The sequence below is a fragment of the Elephantulus edwardii genome, unplaced genomic scaffold, assembly GCF_000299155.1.
Source record: "Elephantulus edwardii isolate Elephantulus edwardi_28Jun2011 unplaced genomic scaffold, EleEdw1.0 scaffold00008, whole genome shotgun sequence".
Lineage (NCBI taxonomy): Eukaryota > Metazoa > Chordata > Mammalia > Macroscelidea > Macroscelididae > Elephantulus > Elephantulus edwardii.
This window is the reverse complement of record NW_006399758.1, coordinates 4,162,545-4,186,289: the sequence shown is the minus strand read 5'-3', so window position 1 is coordinate 4,186,289 and position 23,745 is coordinate 4,162,545. Positions and strand designations below refer to the sequence as shown.

The following is a 23,745-nucleotide window of genomic DNA, read 5'->3' as shown; positions in this document are numbered from 1 at the left end:
AACCCGGTTCTAAGCCACCAGTGACTCTGCAGAACACAGACTGGTTTCCAGTTAGAGACCATACATTCTCGGAAACCCTATGGGACAGCTCTCCTTTAATCCTATAGGGTAGCCTTGAGTAGGAATCAGCTCCCCCGCTATTAGGTTTGGTTTTGGTTTAAGAGTTGTATGAATCTCAGTGGGTAAAGGATCAACTCATAGTAGCAAAACGTTGTCTGCGCAGAAACCACGCATGATGCATAATCCACATCGCAAACGTGGGGCTTATTACAACCCAAGCTAGAGGAGCAACAAATGGAAGCTGGTCCCCAGGCTCTGACACGTGTGCAGCGGTATGGGAAAGGGGGAGCAACGTCCCTGCTTTCTCAGGGGCGCAGCAGTCAGCGTGGGGTTCGCGCTGGGGGCTCCCTCCGCCACCTGGGCCGCTCTAGCGGGTGAGCGCGCATGCGTGCCCAGGCCGCGAGGGCGCCTGCCGCCTACCTGGTCCGCCGGGAGCGCAGGCACAGAGCGAGCAGCAGCGCGGCGCCGAGCGCCAGGCCGGGGAGGCTGAGCAGCCACTGCAGCAGCCAGGCCAGCATGCAGCTCTCCATCTCGCACACACTTCTGCGGGCCGGCGCCCTCCGGAGTCTGCTGTCTGCCGCAAGGAGATGGTCTGGGGTACCGGGAGGAGGGCGAGGCCTGAGAAATCTCTTGGCCCGTGGCGCTTTCCAGAATGCAGGAGTGTGTTCCAGAGGCGGACACTGAGTCCCTAGTTCGTGCGCCTCTCTCCAGGGCCGCGCCCCTCGCCCCCGTGCACCGCCCTCTTTGCGGCCGCCTCCCGCCTGGCCGCTTCAGGGAAAATGAGTCCTTGTTCATCCCCTGCAGGGACAAGGGTCAAAAAGAAAAAAAGGGGGGGGGGGGGGCAAAGGGGTTGGGTTTCCCAAGAACAAACCCAGAATGCTTGAGTAGGAGGAGAGGGGATTTCAGTCCTGAGCTGGAAGTGAGTCATTCGGGTTCCTCATACCTTGGCCGCAGCCCCATGGCAGGAGACACTCCCTTTGTCCCCTAAAGAGACAACTCAACCCATTGCCCTAGAGTGGAATCCTACTCATAGCTGACGCTTCAGGGACTTTTCAGAGGCTGCAAACAGCATAGGAAGAGATTGTCTATCTTTCTCACTCAGAGCAGCTGGTGGATTTGAACCTCTTGCTTTGAGTTGTCACTGCAATTCCTTACAACTAAATATCCCTAAAGAGTGATGGAACCCTGCTTCTCAGGCTCCTTTTGTCTCTTGGAGGACGTCCAGAGAGGATAGCAGCAGAACACGCTGCCCCTCTCATTTACCTCCCACATTCTGTCTATTCACAGAAGCTTTGTTAGAAGCCCACTGTTGGCAAATTCTCTCAGCTGCTGACATTTCCAGGGTGGATGTTATAGAAGCTCTTGTTCCTATTGAGAACCTTACAGTTACACATGGTTGCAGAGTAGTGCCTCAGGGGCCCCTGCTTCAGGTCCTGTTTTCACTCACCTAAGTTAGCAAGCATGACCTTCTTCAAGAACTGGCCCCTCATGCACAAAGTATGAGTTCAAGTCTTACTATCCTCGTTTCTAAGGAGAATTCTCACTGTACTTCTCCCAAAACAGATTTACTTGTTCTTCTGGAAGCCCGTGATATATTCAGTATTTTTTCACCAACACCATAATCCAGACACATCAGTGCTTGCTGTGTTTTCTGTATTCGTTACCAGCTTCCATGTACATATGAGGCTGTACTATTGAAAATATTATAGCTTGGACCAGATATATGTTAGTTTTAAAAGTGACATTTTTGCTTTTAAGAACTTTAAAAGGATTTTTTTTGCAACAGCTTTATCCCCTGCAAATATGTAATTAGGTGTCATCCAGATGACAGATCAAAACTCTGCCCCATCCCGTGCCACTCATTTGCAAAGGCTCACTGACAGTCTCTACTGTGCTGAGCCCACCTTTCCAGTGTCTGCATCCGACCGAGGTAGCTCCTATTTCATGACTCTACTTCTCCAGGCATGATTTTCTTTTCCAGGGACTGGGCCCTCCAGAAAATATGTGAGGCAAAAGTCTCACCATCCTTTCTTCTAACCGCCACTCTAGCTGCACTTCTAAGATGTGTATTTGTTCTTGTGAAGTAAAAGGGCAAAAAGACAGAGAACCAGATGAAGTAAAACAAAGGAACTTATCAGCTCTCAGATAAGTTCCACAAACCCAAGCCAGAAGGGAGCAGGAATAGGAAGTTGCTGTGTGGGAAAGTTACAAGGAAGGTTTTATATGCAGGGGGAGGAATGTAAGTTGATCTATTAGGTGGTCAGCTCTCTCTATTCGGTGGTCAGTTCCCTGCAGACTACATTAATCAGATGCCCTCTGCCCTTCCCATGTATGGAGCTGCCCAGGATGCTTTAAGTGAGTTGCGACATGGCTAGCATTAAGCAGAAAGTGGCTGATGGTCGTGCTCTCTTCTGATTGGTTGCAGCATTGGAATGTTTCCAAGGGGTACATCTGTGGAGAGTGCTCCCCAACTTCCAGGTGACCTTTCAGTTCTTTTGACAATACTCTGCAAACTACACAACTCATAGCCATCAATTCTTCAGTCTTCCTTACAAGTGAAAACATTGCATTGGGAGAGTGCTGTCACGGACATCATCTCCAGAGTACTTAAGAGTAACAATGCCAATCTGGAGACAAAGGTACACTTGATCCATGCCACAGTCTTCACAATTATTTGCTATACATCAGAAAGCTGGACAATGAGTAGGGATGATAGAAGGAGAATTGATGCCTTTGAGCTGTGGTGCTCGAGAAGAGTACTGAATATACCATAGACTGCTAAGAGAACAAAGAGGTTAGTCCTGGAGAGGGTTAACTCAGGCTGCTCTTTGAAGGCAAGCATTATGAGGCTTCATCTAACTTACTCTGGACATGTTGCAAGGAGGGACCAGTCCCTGGAGAGGGACATTATGCTTGAGAGGGTGGATAGCCAAAGAGAGGAAGGCCCTCGATAACGGATTGACCCGAAATGGATTGACTCAGTGACTGGCGTAATGGGTGTAGATGTATCAGAGACAATAAGGTTGGCTCAGGATAGAGCAGGGTTCAGAGCTGTTGTACACAGGGTAGCTATGAGTTACAGGTGACTTAACAGTACATAATAATAACTACTAAATCTAAAAGAAACTTGGCTGCTTGCCTTTGGTATTGAGTTAATTATTAATTGATGTTACTCTGTGCCATTGAGGAGGCACCCTCCAGCAGGTTTTCAGAGGCAGTAAATCACATGGGAGAAGATTGTTCATCTTTCTCCCATAGAGTAGCTGGTGGACTCAAACCACATGCCTTTTGACTTGGCCATGCAACTCCTTACCACTAACTCACCAGAGTTTTTAAATGAGCTGATAGAAAGTCCAAATCACCAATTCAAAAAGTCCGTTTGCAAACTTTGGAAAAAGTGTCTCCATGCTAGATCCTCTGATTGCCACCTATATATTTCCCCAGAAAAGTTATTTTATTGTGCACATGTAATATTAGAATCTAAAATAAGAGCAGCTTCACTGTAAAACAAAACACTTACCTTACGGCCTACCTACTTCATTTGTATTATAGCCTCACACCTACCTAGACTGAAGAGAGATAATTTTACTCTCTTACCTGTTGCATCAATAAAAAATATGCCATATTTTGGGTTAACTCCTTCTTGTGTCCACAAATATCCTGTGTCTTCATAAGACTGGCTAATTGTTGTTGTCGTGTACTGTTGACTCAGAACCAACCCGTAGCTGACCCTTGGTGGGTTTTCAGTGGCAGTAAATCCCATGAGAGATTGCCCATCCTTCTCCCACAGAGCAGCTGATGGCCTCAAACTGTATGCCTTCAGGGTTGCAGCACAGCCTTTTGCCACTAAGACTGGCTACACATATCAAAAGCTCTCTTGTCAAAGAAAACCTGTAAATATGGCATAGGAGCATACCCTTGCAGCACATCCCTGTTAGATGAAACTTTAATTTTCTAATTTGTCTAAAATTTTAAAAAGAAATTTCTCCTGAGAAGAACTTTGCAGCTTACAGTTCCCAATTACCATTTCTTTGCCTGTTTATTTTGATTTGGTTTGGGGGTGGGGTGTTTTTTGTGGTTGTTTTTATTTTTGTTTTTAATGCAGAGTAAAGAATAAACTACTTTTCTTGGATTTTTGCAACTTCAGTGTTTGCCAATTATTTTCCTTTACAACACTTACTCGATATCCAGGTTTGGCATGCACATGAACAAACTTTGATCTTTAAACTGGCATCTTTTCTCTTTATCACCTTAAAGAGGTCTTTGGCAGTAGATTTTCCCAGTGCAATGTCTTTTTTGCTTCTTGAGTGATTCTTCTGTGGATGGTATACATCCAAGTAAAATGAAACCCTTGACAACTTTAATTTTTTTTCTCTCTAGAAAGTATTAAAAGAAGATGGAAAGAGTATAGAGTCACTGTATCTAAAGGAATTGGCAGACACAGAAGAATTTCATGAAACAACATATGAGCAAGAGCCTGTGGTGCCGAAGGAAGAAGTTCAAGCTGCTTTGAAGGAAATAGCAAAAAATAAGCCCCAGGAATAGATGGTATACCAATTGACATATTTCAGCTAACAGATGCTGCCCTGGATGTGCTCACCAAGTGTGTTAAGAAATCTGGAGAACAACTACTCGGCCAACTGACTGGAAGAGATCTATATTTGTTCCCATTCCAAAGAAAAGTGACCCAACAGAGTGTGGAAAATATAGAACAATATCATTGATTTCACATGCAAGCAAGATTCTACTGAAGGTTATCCAAAATGACTGTAACAGCACATCAGTAGAGAACTTCCAGAAGTCCAGGCTGGGTTTAGAAGGAGTAGTGGAACTAGGGATATTGTAGCTAATGTTAGATGGATCTTGGCTGAAAGCAGGGAGTACCAGAGGATGTCTGTCTGTGCTTTAGTGATTATGCAAAGGCATTTGACTGTGTGGATCATAACAAACTGTGGCTGACTCTGAGAAAAATGGGAATACCAGAACACTTGATCATGCTAATGGAAAACCTATACTTGGACCAAGAGGCAGTCGTCAGAACAGAGCAAGGAAACACTGCATAGTTCAAAACTGGGAAGGGTGTACGTCAGGGATGTGTCCTGTCTCCATACCTTTTCAACCTTTATGCAGAACAGATTATCCGAGAGGCTGGGCTGTATGAGAAATGCGTCATCAGGACTGGTGGAAGATCTATCAACAATCTGCATTATGCAGATGACACAACCCTGCTTGCTGAAACTGAGGAGGACCTGATGCACTCGCTGCAGAGGGTCAAGGACTGCAGCCTTCAGTATGGATTGAGGCTCAATATCAAGAAGACAAAGATTCTCTGCACTAGACCAATTGGCAGCATCAGGATGGATGGTGAAGACATTGAGATTGTTCACAGCTTTAGTTTGCTTGGCTCCACAGTCAACACTCTTGGCTCCAGTAGCCAGGAAATTAAAAGACGTATTGCGATGGGAAAGTCTGCTGTTAGGGACCTCTCTAAAGTACAGAAGAGCAGTGGTGTTCTCTGGAGACTAAGGTGCATCTGATACAGGCCATGGTCTTTGCAATCACTTGTTATGCATCAGAGAGCTGGACAACGCCTAGGGAGGATAGAAGGAGAATGATGCCTTTGAGCTTTGGTGTTGGAGAAGAGTATTGAGGGTACCATGGACTGCTAAGAAAACAAAGAGATTCATCCTGGAGGGGTTAAACCGGGCTGCTCCTTGGAGGCAAGGATTCTGAGGCTTCGTCTGACATACTTTAGTCATGCTGTAAGGAGAGACCAGTCCTTGGAGAGGGACATCATGCTTGGGAGAGTTGAGGGCAGGCGCAGGAGGGGAAGACCCTCTATGAGGTGGATTGATTCGGTGACTGGAGTAATCAGGATGGGTGTGTCGGAGAAAGTGAGATTGGCACAGGAGAGAGCAGAGTTTAGGGCTGTTGTACATAGGATCACTATGAGTTGCAAGCAACTCGATGGCACATAACAACAACAACAACAACAACAACAACAGCAACAATCAAGACATCTAGTTGTCAAGACTTTTTTCCCCTGTAAATTGAGATGTAATCCATACTGAAGGCTATAAAGCACTTCTTTATTTACTGGTTCAAGTCTGTAATGTTGTGTCATCAATGTATTGCAAATTGTTGAGGGATATTTCTCAAATCTTGATGACACATTTTTCTCCTAAGACGCTTTATGTCTGACTTCTCAGATTATGTGTCAGTAGTGAATGTCTTCAGATTGAATAGGTATGATGAAAAACACAACTCTGACACACTCCTTTCCTGATGTTAAATCATTTGTTCTGTCCAAATTTCTGCTTCTTGATTTGTGTGTCTCCCTGAGCAGTTTAACTGTACACTCCTATTATTCTCAATGTTACTAATAATTTACTAGGATCCACACAGTCGAATGCCTTTACATAGTGAATGAAATACAAACATCTGCTTTCAGCCAAGATCCACGGATGTCAGCAATGATACTTCATGTTCAACAGCTTCTTCTGAATCCAGCTTGAAATTCTGGCAGTTTCCTCAGCCTATGTTTGGCTCCCACTCTTCTGAATACTCTTCAGCAAGATATTTACTTGTGTGTGATATTAATGATATTCTTTTTGTGTTCTATCCAATGCAATACATCAAGTGATTTCTTGGGTTTCCACAGCATTAATTACAAGCTAAGTAAAGTGAAATCCTTGATGGCTTCATTCTTTTGTCTGCTTACTATGATGTTGCTTATTGATCCAGTTGGGAAGAGTTTCATTTTCTTTATGTTGTGCTGCAATTCATACTAAGGGCTGTAGTCTTTGATGTTCATCAGTATATACTACAGATCTTCACTTTCAGCAAGTAAAGTCATATCTGTGTGTCACAGGTTGTTAATGAATTTTCCCTCAGTCTTGAGACCACATTCTTCATGTAATCCAGTTTTTTGGGTAATTTACTCAGCAGGCAGATCAAATATGTACAATGAAAGGACACAACACTAAGGCACACTTTTCTGTATTCTAAAGCCACATAGTATCCCCTTGCTTTGTTCAAATGATGTTTCTTGATCTATGTACAGGTTCCACATGAGCACAATTCCATGTTCTGTGTACTTTAATTATTTTTTTGTATCCTCCATGCTAACCTTGCTATATATAGGTTTTGATAGTATTTTGTAGGTTTTTCTAATTTGCCATGATCTCCCAGTTCAGACATGATTTCTCTTAAATGGATTGGTACAAAACTTGTTCCTATAAAGTGGAGGTTAAAAATATCCCAAACATCCAACTTTTCTAAGCTTCCATCATCTTTAACATCAACTATTCCTTCTCCTCTCTGCCCTCTTGCTTCTGCCTGTCATTGGGTTCTGCAATTCACTCCAACACCTTAGAGTGACTTACTTACCATGGCAAGTGGGTCACAGGGTCATGGGAGTTGGAATGTCCAAATCCATGAGTCAGGTTTGTTCCCCAGGCAGCTATAGGTGGTAGAAACTTGCCTTGGGTGTCTAAAGTTTATCATCCAGATGTCTTTCCTAGTCAGTCATTAGCTATTTATTTTATGCTGAAGTAATTATTGTATGAAGGAAAGAGAATTAGAAGAGGAAAGTACGGCCCTCTGCCGGGGGCGGGCTGCCCTCGGCCCCCTGCCCGGGACGAGCCGTCGTGGCCCTCTGCCCGGGGCGGGCTGCCCTCGGCCCTCTGCCCGGGGTGAGCCGTTGTGGCCTTCTTCCCGGGGCAGGCTGCGCTTGGCCCCCGGCTCGGGGCGAGCCGTCGCGGCCCTCAGGGTGAGCTCCTCAGTCCCCAGATTGTGCCATCTGACCCCTGGGTGGGGAAGGAGAAGAAAAAAAAAAAAAGAATGCCTAGAGTATCCAGAGAATGTTACCTAGGCCACCTTCTGCCACCTTCCCGCCCCCCAGTAAACCTGAAAGCAACACCCTCAAATCCCTTCTATTTGTAACTCACAAGTTTGTTCTCTCTAGGTTTGCTCTCTTTCCTATAGGTAACCTTAACTCTGAGTTTTACTCCATAATTGACCCTGAACCCAGTGCCAGTGACTAAAAGGAAATACAACTGACAGCTAAGGAAGCAAAGGAGGATGGAGCCTCTGGGTTCAACCAGCCATCCCCACTGGACCCATCTGGGAAAACACTTTGCAGTCCAGAGGGGAGCAAATTATAGGAAAATATCTTCTAACAGAGCAAGAAGGCAAGCAGCTGTAACCCAAGACCACCAGTAAGGTGATAAAGCATCCTCCCTTCCCCCCTTTACATCTATGCCCCTGTTCAGCATGAAGAAGCCAGAGAGTCGGCATCCAGTTCCCAAATCAATAAGACAGTTGGTTTAATTACTATTGGAAAATGCTTGTCATTCCTCTGTAGCATCTGGTCCCCACTGGACCCTCATCATTTCCTTCACCTGCTCCCCCCACCGAACAAACTGTGCAGCTCTGCAACTGCATCCTGGCCCATCCTCACCCTTCTGCCCCCAACCCTCACTTCCTTGTACCCTCAATATGTTTTTCCCAATAAAAAAATATTTAAAAAAATTTAAAAAAAAAGAAGAAGAGGAAAGTAGCCCCACCCTACTAGAGGCTTATATAGGCTCATGGAACCTCAGCACTAGGTACTTTTCTCTTATGGACCACCCTGCATCACCCACATCACCATCCAGCTATGCCACAACTGACAGTCTACAGGGTCCTGGCCCACTGCCTTCCAGTCTCTGCACCATCAGTCTCCATCACCCATAATCCCCATGTAGTAATGCCACAACTTCAGGATTTTGACCCACTGCTCACCAATTTTTCCCAAACCAGTCTGTATACCTACAGTCACATGTGTCATTTCTCTGACAGGTCTGAGTCTCTGGGAAAAGGTCCTTCCAGCAAATCACTGAACCCAATGGCCATAGAGTAACTGGGGAACTGAGCCACGGAAGGAGCTGTTAATGTTGGGAATTAGAGAGTTACACAGGTGGTTAAACGTTTGGGACTACATTGACATGAGCCTTCTTCTAAATGGTCTGTTATTAATCTTAGCAGGATGAATTATAAAAATGCTCGCGGGCAGAGGGTTTAGGCCAAAGTACATGGTTGCAGAAACTGTTCAACCACAGGTCTGGCAGCTGCAGGGCTTCTAGAAGTGTCTGGACCACGTTAGAGGCAATGTCCAGAGTGAAGAAGATCAAACCTTCAAACATCCCTCCTCTATGTAGGACCTCAGGCCTGGAAGCCACACTTTCAAGAGAACTAAGAGTGGAGACTTGAGTTAGACTTTAGCAAAAGGTGGGGATTCAAGATACACCCCACTCTCATCCTCATTGTTGTTGTGTACCATTGAGTCAGAACTGACCCACAGCTAACCCTCCAGTGTGTTTTCAGAGGCAGTTAATTACATAAGAGGAGATTACCCATTCTTCTCCGAGGAGTTGCTAGTGGTCTTGAACCCCGTGTTTTCAGGATTGCAGTGCAGCTTCTTGCCACTAGGCCACCGGAGCTCCCAAATCCTACCTCATAGGATGGAAACACACTCCAAAATGGGGTCGTAAGCACCAAGACTCTGGAATTTATAGTGCATCCCAAAATGGAAAGCTAGGACTGTGAGGCCACATTGCTTAATTCACTGTAGCATACGCAGTTAATAAATTTCTAATAAAGATTCTAACAAGTTCTGTTTCAGAAACTTGGGGCTTTTGTTCATTTAGTTATTTTGTGTTTTTATTTTCCCCTGATACTAAATGTTGCCACTATTTTAACACTTCTCTCTCAGCTACTATGTTGTTTTCCAAGTACCTTTGATAAAATCTAAAACTCCAGGACCTGAAGAGAGAAGCCCTCTGCAATTTGTTCCCATTGTGTAACTCCTACTACCAGTACAGTTCCATATTACAACAAAGCTTAAGCCTCTATCTTGCTCACATTAGCCCTTTGAGACCTGGGTTTATGATGTTTTTTTCTGCCTGGAAAAAAATCCTCCTCACTCACTCACTTAAAGTACAAAAATCTTTCGAGGCTCAGTTTACACACACTTTGGGCTAGAAATATTTCTTTCTTAGCAACCTATCTTGCCCTTCTCCCCGCTTCTAGAACTCTGTCCCTGATCTTAATCCCTGCCCCTCATCCTCACTGTTGTTCTTGTTAGGTGCTGTTGAGTCAAGTACAACTCAGTGACCCTGTGAACAACATATCTGAACGATGGCCTATGCTGTGCCATCTTCACAATCTAAGAAATTGCTGTCTACATCTGCTTTCCTTTATGGAGGGAAGAAACCTTCTCTTAAACAACTTTTTCTGCATGCATTCGCCAATCCCTGGAGGTGAGGTTCTGGTTATCTGGTTGTTAGCCAGGGCTCCACAGTGAGTTAATGCTGTGCTGCTGTGTAAAGCCCAAAGCTGTTGACAACTGATCTAATGTTTTCAGCATCTTTGTGTATGATCTAAAGATTCCTGAGTCATTCTCCCACTTACTCCTCCTGTCTTGTTGGACATTCTATTTCCCATGCAATCTGAAAGAGTATAGTGAGCTTACAACCACTCATTCTTCCCTAAGAAGACAATGCCTCATGAACAAAACTAATAACTAGATGGTATTTGTTGTGGATTGAATTGCCCTCCTTCCCCAAATATATGTCACTGCTATACTGGTGAGTATAGTCCTTTGGGAAAGAATAGGCTGGCTCAGAGCCAACCTTGAGGATTACTCTAATAGGTGGGAAACACAGAAAGACACAATGAAGATGGCTGCGTGATGAGGCATCCAAAAGCCAAAGGATGTCAGGAAACACCCAAGGATATCGGAATCTGGAAGAAACAAGAGCAGAAGAGAGAGAGCATGGTATTGACAACCCCAGACTTCAGACTTCTGAACTTGAGACTAGAACTCTGGTAGCATAGTGTATTGTTACTTCTTGGGCTGTTAACTGAAAGCTTGGTGGTTCAAATTCATGAGCTGCATTTTGAAAGAAAGATGAACAGTCCTCCTCATGAAGATTCAGTGGTGAGGAGTTGCATGGCCAACCTGATGGTTCCCTTTTCGTATTCATCAGCTACTCTGCAGGAGAAAGGTGGACAACCAACTCCAGTGCAATTCCCTACCTATGAAAACCCCCTGGAGCCTCGGCTATACATCGGTAATAACTTGATTTACACAACAACGACAGTCTTGGGAACTGTGAGGAAAGCCATTTCTGTTCTTTTTTCTTTTCTTTTTTCCCCCCTTGTTTTGTGCCATCAAGTCAGATCTGACCAGCACAAGAGGAGATTCCCTCTCCTTCTCCTGCGGAGTACCTGGTGGTTTTGAACCATGCACCTTCGGGATTGCAGTGCAGCTTCTTGCCACTAGGCCACCAGAGCTCCCTTCATTTTTGTTCTTTAGAGCAGCCTATTGTGGCACTTCATTACTGTAGCCCCAGGAGACCTGAGACTGTGCCCGTGTCAGGGCATCTCTGTTAGCATTGGAGGAAGCCACTTCCAGTGATTTTTCACAGGATGCCTCAACTTTTAAGATTTTGTTCTTTTTATTTTTATTTCTTAGGTGACACTTTTGTTTGAAAAATTCAAGTAATAAGTATAATAAGCTTTCACTTAATTTACTGAAAAATGTACTATGTACTAGCCACTGTTCTAAATGGTTTATTCCATCAAATTGGGAGCACCAAAGACTTGTGCACCATAGTGTGGAAACAGGAGCAGGAAGGCCATTCTGTCATATACTAGACTTGGATAGCAATTGAGCCACCTTGCCAAGAATACTTTATGGCATATACCATGCATTCAAATGTTTGTTTTGAATACCGTGTTTTAAATATCTGTTAAAAGGAGCCTTCATTCTGACTTGTTAACATAAAATCTAAAGACATCATCTATTTCTCTTTTGCTGAGTAAGACAACATTATCAGCAACATATTCAATATGTTTCAATTCAACTTTTCTTCCAAAATACACCTCTTGTAACTATTGCCTTTCTAGAGGAGATGAGTAGTTGACTCTCACTACGTCCTCTCTAATCCCTCCAAAGCAACAGAGATTCCAATGTCTAACTGAGCAAATTGCTGTCCAGCATAGAGAGAACTTCCCCAACCTCCGTTGTCGTTAGATGTACCTATGCATTCTGGCCCTAGCTAAATGAAAATCTTACTCTGGAGTGGAGGGGAAGCCATGCCATTTTGAAAATAAAACATCAAATTAAGCCTATAACAGAAACATATCAGTATATACTTAATATACGATTTGCTAATTAAGATAACAATTCAACTGCTGTTAGGTACCATTGAGTCAGTGATGACTCATGGTGATACTGTGAACACCAGATAGGAGGCTTCCCTCTCCTGTGCAATCCTCACGAGCTCTAACATGCCCAAGTCTATACTTAAAGTCAGTGAGTCAATCCATCTTCTTGAGGGTCTTTCTCTCTTTCCCTGACCCTCCACCTCCACTAGAATGATTTCTTCCTCTGAATGCAGACCCCTCCTGACAACATACCCAAAGTATAGGAGATGAAGTTTCATCATCTTTGCCTCAAAGGAGTGTCAGGTTTTTCCAAACCTTCCTAAGATCCTTATATCCCATCTTATCTACATTGTCTCACAAAAAGGCCCAGAGATGGAATTGATAAAAGGGAACTTGAGTTTTAAAGCATTATCTTGCCAGGGAGAATCAAAAGCCTCCATAATGCAACCACAGTAAGTAAATTGTGAATCTGGGGCAGAGTGGAAGGCGCCCATACTCAATGGAGCCTCCAAATGAGAAGCAGCCCCTAGGATTTCACAGCAGCTGCTGAGAGTGGCACTCAGTCCTTTCCAGACCCTCATATGAGACATTAAATCACAAATGTGTGCAGCTTGAGGCTATTCTGCATATTCTTTGTAAAAGTATCAATAGAAATAATAAGGGTCATGTTAAATACTAAAAAAAAAATCAAATAAAAGCATTGTCTGGAAGAACAAATTATTACTAATTTACTCTAAACACAACTCCATCCTGCCCTTAGCTTTCTTGCAATGGTTTTGGGGTTTGTTGTTTTGTTGGGGGCTTTTTTAAACAGACTGCACATAAACAAATCTTTAAGAGAGAAAACACTGTCCAAGGCAACTTATCTTTTTTTAGGCTATTACTGGATACTGTTTTTTGTCTAATAGGTAACTTCAGAAAAGTGATTTCCTAAAGGTGCAAGGATCAAAAGAACATCTCAGGTTTGTGTGGGTCACCCATACTCCATGGAACCCACAAATATGGATTCCACAAGAGTGGGCCAGCCTATGTTTCCTGACTACTTTACCCTCTTCTACTGGCTAGAATGTGGACACTGTGATTGGAACCCAAGCAGATATCTTGGCACATATCAGTATTCCCTAAATATTCCATACACTATTTTGTTGTTTATTTGAAATTAAACTTTAACTAGAGCTGACAGTTGCAGTGGTCTGTTAAATTAGGCAGCCATATGAGATGTATTCTGTACTGGAGTAATAGCTTCCTTCAGAAATTCTGATGGAGAGAAATAGAAGCAAAAGTAGAAATAAGAGTAGAGGGGGTCAAAGAAAAGGGAAATACATAGGAGTCTCTAAAGGAAGGTCCACAATATCGAGTTCTGAGGAGGTGACCAGAATGATGTTATGCTCTAATGCTTTACTTCACCAGCTCTGGTGATCTTCATCTAGGAGGTGGGTGGTGTGATCAAACTGTTGGTTTTTTTATTCCCCAGTCTTCTGGCAGGGCTTGAATTCATGTTTGACTTTCCTAAAGAGTTCTTTTGATTCTCAAGGGGTAGTTTTAATAGTCATAGACGATTAAGAAATTATGGTACATTCACAAAATGGAATTTTACACAGCCCTCTGGAGCAAAGATTTTGAAAATCACTATTTCACTTGGGATGGACTGGAGAGCATTACGCTGAGTGAACCAACTCAGTCCCATAAACACAAATACTGTGTAAGACCATTACTGTAAAAATAGAAAGATAGCTAGTAAAATGTGTATGAGGATCCAAGTGGGGGAGGGCAGGAGCCGAGAGGTGAGGATGGGTGGGGGGTAATCGTAGGGTTCCACAATTTGATGGGTACAGGGAGGGGTGGGTAAAGGAAATGGGCAAGACCTGGTGTGAAAAATAAATGTATGCAAACTTTGTAAGTAACCTTGTATAAAAGAAACATTTTATTCATTTAATTTATTTTTTTAAATCTTCATCACCTGAAGATTGACTATTGCCGCAGAACTTACAGGTGTACTCGAATTCTCCTGCCTGGACATCGGACATCCTAATATACTGGACTGAACCTCTGACTGCATCTACTTACTCAACAGTTTTTCTTAAGTGCACATTACCTGTGGTGGGAGCTTTAACAGTTAAGGGGATAGACCTTTCTTCAGAGTTGGACTTAAACAAGAATACTTGTTAACAATGATAGGATAAAGAAAAGACACTAGTCAACGAGAGATTGTGGTGTGGCTATGCAGGCATTTGAGAACACTCATCTGGTTTCAATCTTGTGAGTTTACGGGAAGCCTATCTCCCGGGAAGAGAGGAGAACAGAAACGTTCATTGTTGGGAAAAGCTTTAAAGTAGCACTACGAAAAATATTAGAAAGATTTCATATATTCTTTTCTTTCCCAATATTAGAAAGTCCCAACAATTAGATTTCAGTATTCAGGCTTGCAAAGACCTATTAAATTCTGAGCTCAAATACAGATTGGATTTTAACATCATGTCAAAGCAAAGCACTGTACAACTGCCAACCATGACTATTGTTATTTTTTTCTCTCTCCCTTGAATTTTGAAGTAAACAGCTTTGATTTCACAGCACCTTTTGTTAGAATGAGGGCAACTCTTAGGCAAAACTGTAAAGCAGAGGGAGGCAAAAATGATGGGCGAAGCAAGCAGCATGAATTGATGGTATCTGCTGTGTTCTAGGTACTGCTACGTGTTTGGAGCAATCTTTAGTATAGATTGTACTACTTTCTGATGTTTCCAAACAAAATATCATAAACAAGATGCCTTAAAGGGGGAAAAATATTTATTGTCTCAAGGTTTGGTAGGCTGGAAGTTTCAAATGACATTTTTAGGAGCCCCATGCTCCTTATGGAGTTTCTAGCAAAGAGTCTTTCTTACCCCTTCCCAGATGTCTGGCCATTCTTGGCATATTTATAGATAGATTGCTCCAATCTTTGCATATGTTCACATAGCCATTTCTTATGTGTTTCTCTGTCTCTATTTTATTTTCAAGGATGCTGGCCATATTGGATTAGGGGCCACCTTACTCTACTATGACCTCACGTTTAACTGTTACTATGATAGGAGAACAAACAGGTTTGTCCTGGAGAGGGTGAAGCCAGAATGCTCCTTGGAGTCAAAGATTCTGAAGCTTCGTCTGACATACTTTGGGCATATTGCAAGGAGGGACTGGTCCTTAGAGAGGGACATCATGTTTGGGAGAGTGGAGGGACGGTGCAGGAGAGGAAGACCTTCAATGAGATGGATCGATTCTATGACTGGAGTGGTAGGAATGAGTGTGTTTGAGACGGCGAGGTTGGCACAGAATAGAACAGCGTTTAGGGCTCTTCTACATAGGGTCGCTATGAGTCGCAAGTGATTTGATGGTACATAACAACAACAACATCTCAAAAAACCCTATTTTCAAAGAATATCATGTTCACAAGTACCAGGCTTAGGACTCCAAGATATTTTATGAGGGAAATAATTCTATCAATAATAGATATTATAATTTATCTTTACATAAAAGAAAAGGACAATCTGAAGAGTTTTCAGGGTACCTGTACTCAGCATATAAATCCAGTCTTGAAATCTATTCTTTCCATTGTACCATCTTGTACTTCCTGAAATGTTCTTGCATGAATCCCTTTCTGTACCTATGAAATCACTCTTATTTCTATTTTTTAATATCCGTTGTAAACCTGAGTTTGTCATCACTGAGACACACCCATGGAGACAACTGGGTCTTTGCTTTTGCATTTTTAACTTCTTCCTTCCTTGTTTATCTCAGAGGCAAGATTTAGTTTTCCTCTTGGAAAGATGCTTGCTATAAAAATACCTCCTCTATAAGTTTGTTTGTTGTGTACCATAGAGTCAGAACTGACCCACAGCAGACCATATAGTGGGTTTTCAGAGGCAATTAATTGCACAGGAGGAGATTGCCCATCCTTCTCCCATGGAGCAGCTAGTAGCCTCGAACCTTGTGCCTTTGGAATTGCAGCACAACTTCTTGCCACTAGTCCACCAGTTGTTGCTTTGTGCCACCAAGTTGCTTGATATCTATCTATCTATCTATCTATCTATCTATCTATCTATCTATCCTCTGAATTCTGCTTTTTCTTAAGCCAATCTCATTTACCTGTGACACACCTACCCCCATAACCCCAGTCACTAAGTCAATGCATCTCATGCAGGGTCTTCCTCTCTTAAGCTGTCCCTCCACCTTTCCAAGCATGATGTCCCTCGCCAAGGACTAGTCCCTCCTTGGAACATGCCCAAAGTATTTCAGATAGAGCTTCAGAATCCTGGCCTCCAAGAAGCAGCCTGGTTTTACCTTCTCCAGGACAAACCTGTTTGTTCTCCTAGCAGTCCATGGTATATTTAATACTATCCTCTAGCACCACAATTCAAAGCATCAATTCTTCTGTCATCCTCAGTCATTGTCCAGCAAGTAATTGTGAAGACCATGGCTGGATCAGGCACAACTTAATCTCTAGACTGACATCGTTGCTCTTCAGTACTATGGAGAGACAGAATTGTCCCTGACAACAGATTTTCCCAATACAATTCATCTTTTAATTTCCTGGCTTCTGGTACCAAGAGTGTTGTTTGTAAAGCCAAGAAAGCTGAAGCTATTAACAATCACAGTCTCTTTACTGCTGCCAATCAGCACAGTGGTAACAATCTTTATTTTCTTGATGTTGTTGTTAGGTGCGTCGAGTTGTAGACGACTCATAGCGACCCAATGAACGAAAAACCTGAGCACTGTTCATAGAGTTTCTGGAGGCAAGCCATTTCAGAAGTGGATGTCACTCCTGCTCTTCCAAGCTTGTTTTAATTGGGAAGCTCCACCAAGCACTGTCCACCATGGGTAACCATTATCACATGTGGCACATCAGTGTCACAGTGTTTAGCTTCACAGCAACCACTAGTTACCTCTGGACAGCAATGCACAGACCAGTGCTATACCACATAAAAGAATGTTTGACAAAAAACAATCTAAACGAGGCCTGAGGGCCACAGATTAAAATAACCTACCTTGGGCTTGGTAGCATAACTTTCTGTCCGCTAGGCCAACGTAGCTCTCTCTATACTGTCGTTATTGTTGTTAGGTGCCATCAAGTCATAGATGACTCATAAAATCAACTTTCCTCCTTAATGCTCACCAATCTTGACCATCAAGCTCCTGTAGAAGCCAGATCCTGTAGATGGCTTTCAAAATGCTGCAGTCTTTGACCTTCTGCAGAAAATGCCTCACATCCTCCTCAGTTTCAGCAAGCAAAGTTGTGTCATCTTCATAATACAGATTGTTGATGAATCTTCCCCCAGTCCTGATGCCACATTCCTCCTCATAGAGCCCAGTCTTCAGGATGATGTGTTCTGCATATAGATTGAAAAGGTATTGAGGAGGATGATCCCCAGTGTACACCTTTCCTAATTTTGAACCATGCAGTGTTTCCTTGCTCTGTTCTGACACCAATTATGGGTTTCTCATAAGCACAAACAACTGTTTTGGCATTCTCATTCTTCTCAGAGTCAGCCACAGTTTAGTGACACCCCCCTCCCCCCAGTCAAATTCCTTTACACAGTCAATGAAAAACAAACGGACATACCTCCGGTGCTCTCTGCTTTGAGCTAAGATCCATCTAACGTTCGCTGTAATACCCTATTGCTATGGCCTCTTCTAAACCCTTCCTGCTCATTTAGCAGTTTTCTGTTGATATGCTGTTTCAGTCATTTTTAGATAATTTTCAGCAGGCTCTTGCTTGTATGTGATGAGGGACTGGAGAGCATTATGCTGAGTGAACTAACTCAGTCTCATAAGGACAAATACTATCTAAAACTATTATTGTAGAATGAGTATGAGGATCCACGAGGGGGAGAGGGTAGAAATAGAGGGGTGAGGATGGGTAGGGTGTTAATCATAGTAGGGTCACATAATTCTTTGGGTGGGGGAGGTGAAGGAAATGGGAAGGATCTTTTGTGAAAAACAATTTATTCAAACTTTTTAAATAAATCAGTATAACATTATAAAAAAATTAAATCCAAAAAAAGAAGAAAAAATTACATTGTTCAATAATTTCCACACTCTCACCTTTTTTCTGAAAAGGGAAAAAAGAATGGATCCCTCCCCGTCAGTTGCCAGGTGATGGTTCTCCAGATTTCTTGGCACAACTTGGTGAACGCATCCAGAGCAGCATCTGTTTGTTGGAATATGTCAATTGGTATGCTGTCAATTCCTGAGGCCTGTTTTTTTGCCAATTCTTTCAGAGCTCCTTTTAAATCATGAAGAATATCTATCTAGCAGTGAAGACCAGAGGGATCTCCTTTTCACTAGTGAGCACCTTCTATTCCATTGGCATTGGGTTTAAGTAAAAAGGGGGTTGATCAGGCAAACAGCCAAGTTGAGGCTTGGTTGATGGTATACGATGCCTAGCCATTTAAAATGTCAAATGTACTTCCTTCTTGTTTCCGTAAAGAAGCTGTTCTTGCTCTGATTGCAGTAGAGACAGAAACAATGTATATACCACGCCTGTTAGGAGCCTGGAAATTGTTGTTTAACTTGGCACCTAATAAATACTAAGGTAGTGGGAAGCAGGCTCCAACCAGAACTAGTCTTAGCCCATGAAAGCTTCCTCTTAATCTGTCTTGTTTTACATTATAAACACTTGCATTTATTTCCCTTATGCCTTCAAAGGGTTTTCCCTGATAAAGGCAATTTATGTCCACTGAGCATTCAGTTAATACCAATCATGTGCAGGGGAGTTAAACAAACAATGTCTGAAATAAAATGCTCTTGAATGAACAAAGGGACCAAACAACAGGGAATGAGTAAGAGAAGGTAGCAGCATTGAAATTTTGGTTGATTTTTTTAAAAAAGAACAATTTTAGGTAGAACCTGAATATAATTCTTTTAGCAGCCTTTTTTTAAATGGTGGAACAGATGGCACTGATTATCTCCAAGAAGATGGAAAAGATTCAAGAATTTTGTCATTCCTTGTTTACCAGTCTTGCCATTATGTGTACACACTTGATATTTGAATATGCTGGCTAGTAAGTTCACAGTTCCAGGCTAAACCTCAACTCATTCCCACGATGTGATTCTACTTTCCATGCCAACTTTTATGAGTCAGTCTCTCTCTTTCTCTCTCTCTCTCTCTCTCTCTCTCTCTCTCTCACTGGCTCCTCCAGTGAATTTTCTGATTAAACTCTGGCCCAGATTTCTAGGAATAGAAAGCATCAAATTCTCCTTTAATGTCCCTTTTGGACGGAGCCTCTGTCAACCTCTCCCTTCCAACCACCCCTGTTCATTGAGACAAAGAATTTCTGGATGGTGCACAAGATTAAATGCTCAGACACTAAGAAAAGAATCAAGCACACCTAGATGTGCCTCAGAAAAAGAGGCCTGGCTGTCTACTTTGAAAAACAAGCAGTTGAAAACACTACAGAGCACAGTTCTATTCTGATGCACATTGAATGTCTACAAGTTAGAAATGAGTCAAAAGCACCTAGTTGGGTTTTCATTTTATTTGTCAAAATACATTTGTTTTAAACAGCTCAAAGCCCTGGTGTAAAGCAAATTGTACTCCCAATGGCTCATTCATTCTCATTAAGTTCTGCTCTTTGTACGTATTACAGGTCAGGTCTGCTACATGTATCTATTACAGGCCTAGGAAACCAACTAAGAAGGGAATTAGCGTACAGGAATTGATTAAAATATGCTTTCCAAGCCACCCTAAGAGTGGGAAAGTCATGTAAACGGATAGGCAGAACGAGGCTGTATAAGAGTATCAGAGATGATGTTATAGCCCTTGGACCACCAAAATACAAACCTTGGAGCAAGTCCTTAGAGGCAAGGATGGTGAAGCTTCATCTCATACTCTGTGCCCACCAGGAGGGCCCAATCTTTAGAAAAAGACATTGTGATGGGAAAGGCAGAAGGTCAGGGTTAGAGTAAGACCACGATAGATGGGCATAGTGACTGTAACAATGGGCTTGAGTGTGTCAGAACGGTGAAGATAGTAAAGGACAGGGCAAGGTCCTGATCTGAAGTTCACAGGGTTGCAAATGAGACAGAGTTAACTTGAGGGCACCTAACAACAACAATATGGATAGCACATTTCTACAGACTTCTGGAAGTAATTGATGATGGTTGCACAGTTAAGTTTTGGAGCAATTTTCTTTTACACTAAGTTATTGTTCTCATGTGCCATAGAGTTGCCTGTTACTCATAGTGAACCTATGCACAACAGCCCTAAACCCTGCTCTATCTTGTGCCAATCTCACTGTCTCCAACGCACCAACCCCTTTTACCCCAGTTACTGAATCAGTCCATCTCATCGAGGGTCTTCCTCTCCTGCACTGTCTCTCCACACTCTCAAGCATGACATCCTTCTCCAAGAAGTGGTCCCTCCTTGCAGCATGTCCAAAGTATGCCTGACAAAGCTTCAGAATCTTTGCCTCCAAGGAGCAGCCTGGTTTAACCCTCTCAAGGATGAACCTTTTCGTTTTCTTAGCAGTCCATGGTATACTCAGTACTCTTCTCCAGCACCGCAGCTCAAAGGCATCAATTCTCCTTATATCCTCCACAGTCCAGCTCTCTGATGAATAGCAAGTGATTGCAGAGACCATGGCCTGTATCAGATGCACCTTAGTCTCCAGAGTGACACCATTGCTCTTCAGAACTTTGGAGATGTCCCTAAAAGCAGACTTTCCCATCACAATACGTCTTTTCATTTCCTGGCTGTGTTGACTGTGGAGCCAAGCAAACTAAAGCTGTGAACAATCTCAATCTCTTCATCATCCATCCTGATGCTGCCAATTGGTCCAGTGAGTTTACATTTTATTCACATTGTCTGTCACAGTGTGTTTCCTGGGTAGCCCTGCATTTCTTACCAGGAAAGCTATTGGGAGCTTCTTGCACTTTCTCAGACTGTTCTATACTTGCACCCTTTTTTAAAGACAAGAAAGTCTACCTTTACCTAAAGTATGGCTCTGATAGCCTACTGGCAAGAAGCTCTGCTGCAATCTTGAAGGCACACGGCTGAAGGACACCAGTTGCTCTGTGAGAGAAGGATGGCCAATAACTGCCTCTTAAAATCCACTGAAGGGTCAGCTGTGGATTGGTTCAGACTCTACAGTACACAACAACAACAACAACAACAACATCCTAGGGTATGGCACTTCCTCTGGGCTTCACTTGAAGGGGCCTTTATGAAGTTAGAGGCTTCTGTGAACTCAGTGTGGTCCAATGCCCTTCTTCAAGCATGGTTAGACATCCAGAGTCCATAGTTGTCAAAGAGAGGGTCAGAGAAGGACACATGCTCCCAAGTTCAAACTCAAGGCTGCCAGAAGTGGTGCAGAATGACATACCTGACTGAGGTAGCTGGGCAAGAAAGGTGAGGAGGAGGCAGAGGAGGAGGAGGAGGAGGAGGAGGAGGAGGAAGAGGAAGGAGGGTGGGGGAGCAAGAAGAGGAGGCAGTGGCCACTTCTGCTGATTTACTGCTGCTATCAGTAAAACCAGGGGGTGAGGTACTCTTTCTTTTCACTGTGTCCCTGCATTTTCATGCCTTCCCTTCCACCCTAAGCCTGAGCAGTGTGTGGACCAGAGGTCTCCCTGGAGGTGACATGATAGCTGAGAACCATCCCTCCTGAAGCTTCCAAGAAGCCACTCCAAAATAACTTCACAGTTTCCTGGCTGTGATAGTGAGTGGGTCACAGGGCCATAGAGGCAGAGGCCACGCTTGGAGGAAGGGTCTTCACCTTGGCCAGTGGGAGAAGGAAGAGCTGTGGGAAGGCAGTCTGAGAGTAGGTTCAGGAGGGGTGGGTCTCCTGGCACGACGTTAGACCTGCCTGTGGGTCTGAGGTGGAGGGCTGGGCCTTTACCGGCTTACCTCACTGCGAGGTTAGGGGTGTGCAGTAATGCTTCTTTTGTGTGAGTTCTCTTGCCAGCTGTTTCTGTCTCCCTTTTCCTGACCCTAAAATGCCCACATTCTTTTCCCCACAGTTGGCTGAGTCCTGTCCTTACTTCCTCCTTCAGTGTTTTGATCACAAAACTTTCCATGGCTGAGTAATCCCTCTTCCTTTATTTTCTAAGTTTGGAGTGTTCCCACCAATAAAAATTACTATGTTTTCACATTTATGAAAGCATTTATAACAGTATGCATACATATGTTGGAAATTTTGAAAGTTTTTATTTATGGGCAAACATTTATAGTCCTTATGAAATTTGTTGATTAGGAATGATTCTGAATGACAGTTTAATTTTCTTCTTTCTCTTGTTGAAATACAACTAGAATGCATATATGGAAGTGCTTCCTGTACAAGGTCAAAACCTGTAGTCTTCAATATGGATTGAAGTTCAACATCAAGAAGACAAAGATTTTCACCACAGGGCCAATTGGCAGCACCATGGTAGATGGAGAAAAGATTGAGGTTGTTAACAATTACAGCTTACTTGGCTCCACAATCAACATTCTTAACACCAGCAGTCAGGAAATCAAAAGACGAATTACATTGGGAAAATATACTGTCAGGAACCTCTCCGGAGTACTGACAAGCAACAATGTCAGTTTAGAGACTAGGGTCCTCCTGATACAGGCCATGATCTTCTCAATTACTTGCTATGCGTAAGAGAGCTGGACAATGACCAAGGACAACAGAAGAAGAATTGATGCTTTCTAGTTGTGGTGCTGGAGAAGAGTTTTGAACATACCATAGACTGCCAAGAAAACAGATCTGTCTTGGAGAAAGTGAAACCAAGTTTCTCTTTGGAGGCTAGGATTTTAAAGCTCTGTCTTATATACTTTGGGCATGTGGCCAGGAGAGATCAGTCCTTGGAGAAGGACATCATGCTCAGAAGGGTGGAGGGACAGTGTAGGAGAGGGAAATCCCGGATGAGATGGATTTATACAGTAACTAGGCCAATGGTGGTTGGTTTATCGAATTAGTGAGATTGTCTTAAGACAGGGCAGCGTTCAGAGCTGCTGTTCTAGGGTTGCTATGGGTCACAGGTGACTCAACAGCACATAACAACAACCACCACCACCACCCAGATTCCAGCCAGGGGCTTGTTAAAACCTGTGTGTAGTTGCCATATCTGTTTTTGCTTTAGGGCAAAGTGTAGCCAGAAGGCTGGAGTCTTATTTATGCAAGAAAATGAAACATTGAAATCTTTCCTCTGCATCAATATGGGTAATGTTGTGTCCAACACAAGGTTACAACACAGAACCCACCATATTTTTTATTCGTAGGAGTGCTACAAGCATTTTCCTTGTCTTCAGGCTGGCAGTAACCAGCCTCCTTGCTACTTCTGTCCCTTCATACTTTTTCTTCAATGGAAACCAAATTTCTCATGTCTATGTAATATAGGCTCTTGCTCATATGTTATTTCTTTAAATTCCTCTGTATCTGCCAATTCCTTTCTATATAATGACTCAGCATATTCCATCCATCTTCTTTTAATACTTCCTGGATCATTTAATATTCTGCC

At 43.1% G+C, this 23,745-nt stretch overlaps 1 pseudogene; it reads right to left on the bottom strand.

The window, feature by feature from the left end:
- Positions 1-279: 279 nt before the first annotated feature.
- Positions 280-23,745, bottom strand: part of LOC102849803 — a 55,566-nt pseudogene continuing 32,100 nt past the window's right edge.